The sequence below is a fragment of the Arachis duranensis genome, chromosome 4, assembly GCF_000817695.3.
Source record: "Arachis duranensis cultivar V14167 chromosome 4, aradu.V14167.gnm2.J7QH, whole genome shotgun sequence".
NCBI lineage: Eukaryota > Viridiplantae > Streptophyta > Magnoliopsida > Fabales > Fabaceae > Arachis > Arachis duranensis.
The window spans coordinates 52,073,896-52,080,204 of record NC_029775.3 but is presented as its reverse complement, the minus strand read 5'-3'; the positions used below and the strand labels follow the sequence as shown (position 1 = coordinate 52,080,204).

At 42.2% G+C, this 6,309-nt stretch overlaps 1 non-coding gene across 1 annotated transcript; it reads right to left on the bottom strand.

Moving 5' to 3' along the window:
• Positions 1-1,109: 1,109 nt before the first annotated feature.
• Positions 1,110-1,217, bottom strand: LOC127747092 (small nucleolar RNA R71). The gene has a single exon (XR_008008895.1). It is a non-coding gene; the product is annotated as a small nucleolar RNA R71 (small nucleolar RNA).
• Positions 1,218-6,309: the final 5,092 nt, after the last annotated feature.

Sequence of the window (6,309 nt, the reverse complement as noted above, 5' to 3'; positions counted from 1 at the left end):
AGATTCTGCACTTTAATTTCTGTTATTTACTTTCCAGTCATTTAAATTTCTGCATCTCAATCTAAATTCTGTTTAGCTTAACTAGCATATTCTTCTAACTAGAATTTCTTGACCAATCAATCCTTGTGGGATTCGACCTCACTCTATTGTGAGTTTTACTTGACGACAATTCAGTATACTTGTCGAAGGGAAATTTGTTGAGAGACAAGTTTTCATGTATCAAGTTTATGGCGCCGTTGCCGGGGATTGATTTTGAATCAACAATGATTAAGTGTGAAGATTACTAGATTGAGAATTTTTCTTTTTGTTTAGTTTATTCAGTTAATTTCTTTTAGTCTATTTTAATTTCTTCCTCACCCCCTGCACCCTCTTTCATTTTTTTCGTTCTTTCTTTCTTTGATTACAATTCTGCTGACTAACCCACTAACTGTTTGATAATTTGCATCACTCACACTCACAATTACTCTAACAAGAATAGTTTCTTCATTTTGTCTCCTGTTGTGCAATCTGTTTGTTGTATGACAGGGAGAAGAGAAGGAATTTCAATATCCTTTGATTCAGAACCTGAAAGAACCCTTTGGAGATTAAGAAGGGAAGCAAGAGGGAAAAGGATTATTGGTGCTAAGGAAGGAGGGGAAGAGTATTTTGAACCTAACATGGAAGAGAATTTGGAGAACAATCATGAAGAAGAAGCTCATAATCATGTCAGAGAAGGCCATGCAAACCGGGCTAGGCAAGAAAGGAGAGTTTTAGGATCCTATACCAATCCTAATCCAAGAAACTGTGGAAGCAGCATTCAGAAGCCCACCACACATGCCAACAATTTCGAGCTAAAACCCCAGCTCATCACTCTTGTGCAAAATAATTGCTTATTTGGAGGTGGTGCTCAAAAAGATCCTAATCAACACTTAACCACCTTCCTGAGGATTTGTGACACAGTGAAGTCCAATGGAGTCCATCCAGATGTCTATAGGTTGCTCTTATTCCCTTTTTCACTCAGGGACAAGGCATCCAAATGGCTTGAATCCTTCCTAAAGGAAAGCTTAACTAATTGGGAAGAAGTGGTGAACAAGTTTTTAGCAAGATTTTACCCTCCTCAAAGGATCAATAGGCTAAGAACTGAGGTGCAAACTTTTAGACAACAAGATGGTGAGACACTTTATGAAGCATGGGAGAGATTCAAAGACATAACAAGGAGATGCCCACCAGAGATGTTTAATGAGTGGGTTCAACTTCACATCTTCTATGAAGGTCTTTCCTATGAGTCAAAAAAGACTGTGGATCATTCATCAGGAGGCTCTCTAAACAAGAAGAAAACCATTGAAGAAGCCATAGATGTCATTAAAATAGTTGCTGAAAATGACTACTTCTATGCCTCCGAAAGAAGTAACACCAGAGGAGTAATGGAGCTGATCCACATGGATGCATTGTTAGCTCAAAACAAGATGATCACCAAGAAGCTAGCAGATCTTACCAAGAAGGTGGAGGAGAACCAAGTTGCAGCAGCCATCACCTCATCATCAGCTCAAGAAGGAGTAAACATAGGAGAAGAAGGTGACTGGGAGCAAGCCAACTATGTTGGAAATTCACCTAGACAAGTCCATGATCCATACTCCAAAACTTACAACTCTGGATGGAGAAATCACCCCAACTTTGGATGGGAAAACCAACAAGATCAAGTGCAAGATCAGAGACGCCACAACCTCAACTCCAACAACAATGCTACTCATCAAAACACCTCACAGAGATATTACCAACATCCATCTAACCCACCTTCTCAACCACCTAATCTCAACCCACCATCATCAACAGATGATAGGCTCTCAAAGATTGAAGCTCTTCTTGAAAACTTATGCAGAGAAGTCCAAGACAACAAAGTGTATAAGGAAGAAGTGCGAGACAATATCAAGAACCAAGGAGAAAACATCAAGAGATTGGAGTCCCAAGTAGGGTATTTATCTCAACAAATTCCCAAACCCACTGTTTGATTCCCTAGTGATACAGAGAAGAATCCAAGATGGGAAGAATGCAAAATGATAACCACAAGTAATGAGGGGAGTATGAATAGAGTAGAACACCTCCAAAATAACCAGAAGGAAAGCCAGGAGAAAGGAAGCTATACAACTCAACTTACATCCAAGGAAGAGCTAAAGAAGAAGGAGGTGTTGAACCCATATGCACCTTTTCCCCGCATGCTTAAAGGTGGTGTAGCAGGGATAATGTACTCAAGGTTCCTTGATATGTTTGCATCTCTTGATGTAAATATACCATTTATTAAAGCTCTCCAGCAAATGCCTTTCTACATCAAGTATATAAAGGAGCTACTAGCTAGAAAAAGTCCATTGAAGGGTGGACAAACAATAAAAATGAACAGGGATTGCAGTGCTCTCATTCAACCAGGGCCACCCACAAAGAAGGAGGATCCAGGGAGTTTCCACATTCCTTGTGCCATAGGAGAAACAATGGTTGACAAAGGGCTTTGTGACTTGGGAGCAAGCATCAACTTAATGCCTCTCTCCCTCATGAAGAAGCTCCAAATCAATGAACTAACACCTACTGATATAATTATCAGATTGGCTGACAAAACTCAAAAACAAGCAATAGGAGTGGTTGAAAATGTGCTGGTTAAGGTTAGGAGCTACTATCTTCCCACAGATTTTGTTGTTCTGGAAATGGATGAGAATCCTATTTACTCCATCATTCTGGGAAGACCATTTATAGCCACAGCCAGAGCACTCATAGATGTAGAGCGAGGAGAGCTAGTGCTGAGAATACATGATGAGTAGCTCACTTTTAATGTTTTCAACCTCTCACAAGAATCAAGTCAAGAGAACAAAGAATCAAGAGAAGAGCAGAATGAAGCACTGATGCAAGAAACAAGCAGTGAAGCACAAACAACACAACTAGAAATCCCACTGGTTGGCAAGCCATGTATTCAGAAAGAACCTCATCTCAAGGTAACTCAAAGGGAGTTAAACCCACCGGAATCATGCAAAGCTAGCAACAAGGAGTCCTTAGAGAAAGAGTCTATAGAGAACAAGCAAGCATCAAGAGATACAAAGAAGAAAGTTCCAAGGGGATGGAGAAATAAGAAAATTCCTACAGAAAATTTCTCACCAGGTGATGAAGTGATCTCTACATACTTTCCATCTATACCACCTCACCTCCCCACTATTCTATCTCAGCTGCCCCCTGTGTACACTATCAGCAAAATCTTATCTTTGGAGCATATGGAGCTTATCAACAAAGCCAATGGACATAGGTTCACTGCAAGAGGAGAGGATTTCAAGCACCACCAACCACCCTGACAAGGGTCAACCGTTAAGCTAATGATGTTAAAGAAGCACTTCATGGGAGGCAACCCATGTTCTATACCTCTTTTCTTAAATCTCTAATAATAGTAATAAGGCAATTTCCATGGAATTTCAAATCAATTTTGACAACTAATATAAAGCTCCCCTATATGCAATGTATAGTACATGATAAGTTTGGTGTTCAAAGCACATCAAGTGAGGTTTGAACACACCCTATGAGGAAGATTTATTCCCCAAACTTGTTACACCATGTGATCACAAACAAGTTTGGTGTACCAACGTGCATGCATGGGAAGCTTAATGGTTGATTGATTTACATTAATGGAAAGCATTTAGTCATGAAAAAACAAAAGAAAAATAAATATTTTGTTAGTTCACAAATTTTTCCCCCCAAAAATTTCAAATAACCCATTACATTTTGATGACATGTCATCATATACCTATTTTTCTATGCTTTTTCATACAAGAAATTGATGATTTGTGCTTAAATATTGAATGCTTTTGTACTTAATTGGTCCTTGATCTTTTAATTTTATAAATCTTGTAGGAAATAAGAAGAAAAAGAAGCAAAGAAGCACAAAAAAAGGAGAAAAAAGAGCTTTGGGACACACTTTGAAGTTGGAGCACACTTTGGAGCCTTAGGCCACGCTTTTAAAAGCGTGGCCCATGACCAAATTAAAGGAGAATAGGCAATCAGCACACACTGCCCTGCTCTTGCCAAGGGCAGGGCAGAATCGTGATGCAAAGTGAGGTTGGAAGCAAGAATTTTCGCTAAGGTAAAATCTGGGCGCTCACAACATGACCATGCCTCCTTCAAAGGGCTATAACTTGAGCTACAGACGTCCAATTGATGTGCTTCCAGTTGCGTTGGAAAGCTGACATTCAGAGCTTTGCAATGATATATAGCAATCCATATTTGGTGTACAATTGAGGCAGGAACAAAAGGCATCTTTAAGGGCAAAAAATAAGCGAAAATAAACCAATGTGCTTCCACCAAGGTTCGAAGCTGGAGCCTTACCCCAAAGCAAAATAGCGCTCATTTTTCTGCTCTGCCCTCTTGGAGAGCAGGGCAATGTCATGCTCCCTTCATGAAAAATCAAGAAGAATTGCTCCCCCAAATATTTTCACAAGGGTTTGAACTTGGGAACTCTCCTTGGTGCACACAAGCATGAGCGCATGACACGGCCAGCGCACACATTGGCGCACAGCTTGGACGCACGGGCAGGGAGGCAAGGCGCACCAAAGCAACATTGCCCTACCCTCCACAAGGGCAGGGCAGCATCCTGACGCACTGATGCAATTGCATTTTTGTTATATTAGCTAGTTAGTTTAGTTGGTTTTAGCTTAATCTCACTCATTTTCTCTAAATAAACAAGTCCTTTTATGAGTTTTATCTTCATGCATGAGAGCACCAAGGAATATGTTGATTCTAGCCAAATTCATGCAAATGATTTAAAGAATACATACATGAATGAGTATGAATGAATCTCATGAAATTTATTGCATGAATTGGTAAGACTTTGAAGCCATTTCCTTTGTTGATGATAGGTGATGAAACAAGGAAGCATGGAAGCAAGAATGATGCAAGCTGGGCAGGAAGAGGTTGGCGTTGCCAACTTGGAGATAATGGGCGTTGTTCATGGCAACGCCAGGTAACCTTGCAAGAAGAAGTTGGCGTTGCCAACTTGGAGATAGTGGGCGTTGTTCATGGCAACGCCAGGCAGCCATGGAGAAGCAAAGTTAGCGTTGCCAACTTGAAGAATAAGGTGCGTTATTGAAGGCAACGCACACAAGCAAACTTGGGCCATGAAGGAGCTTCGAGGGCGTTGCCAACGTGGGGAGTATGGGCGTTATTCAAGGCAACGCCAAGCACAAGAATGAAGCCTTGAAGAGGAGCTCGAGGGCGTTGCCAACGCCAAGAACCATAGGCATTATTCAAGGCAACGCCAAGCAACTTTGGCACCATCCAAGTTGCCAACGCCAAGACATGGCACCATCCAAGTTGCCAATGCCAAGATATGGCACCATCCACGTTGCCAACGCCAAGACATGGCACCATCCAAGTTGCCAATGCCAAGATATGGCACCATCCACGTTGCCAACGCCAAGACATGGCACCATTCACGTTGCCAACGCCAGGGAGGAGTGCCAACCACGTTGCCAACGCCAGCTTCTATAGGCGTGTTCAATGGCAACGTGGGAAGCAACATTTGGAGCTAGGAAAGAGCATCGAGCACGTTGCCAACCCAAGAAAGCATTGGCGTGTTTGGCAACAACGCCAGGAATGGTTGCTTGGCTAGGCACCAAGTCTTGGTGCCAACCAAGTTGCCAACGCCCATAAGCCTTGCCATGCACGTTGCCAACGCCAGGAAGCAAACATGGAGCCTTGAGAAAGGCTCGAGCACGTTGCCAACGTGCTGAAGAGAAGGAGTGTTCATCAACAACGCCAGGAAATTGTGATGCACGTTGCTAACTTGGAATATAGGGGCGTTATCCACAACAACTCCAACAAGGCAGCCTGACCATGTCCACTTCAATGGAAGATATCTTGAGCTACAGAGATCCAAATTGAGTGCTTCCAGTTGCGTTGGAAAGCTAACATTCAGAGCTTTTCAACCATATATGATAGTCTATGGTGGAGCACAAAATTGAAGCCAAACCAGAGTCATCTTTAGACCCTAAAAACAAGAACATGAAGTGAAATTCAAGAAGGCTAGAGATGAGCCCTGGAGGGGGGGCACGAGCACGTTGCCAACGTGCATTAAGGGGGCGTGTTTTGCAACAACGCCAGCCCCAAGCCCCTGCCTTGGGAGGCTAGGCACGAGCACGTTGCCAACTTGGGGTTTAAGGTGCGTTTTTGGCAACAACTTGGCAGCTTAACCTTACCTTCTTTGAGGAAGCATAACTAGAGCTAGGAAAGTCCAAATGAGGTGATTCCAGTGGCATTGAAAAATAGACATCAAGAGCTTTCCAATGATGTATAATAGTCCATATT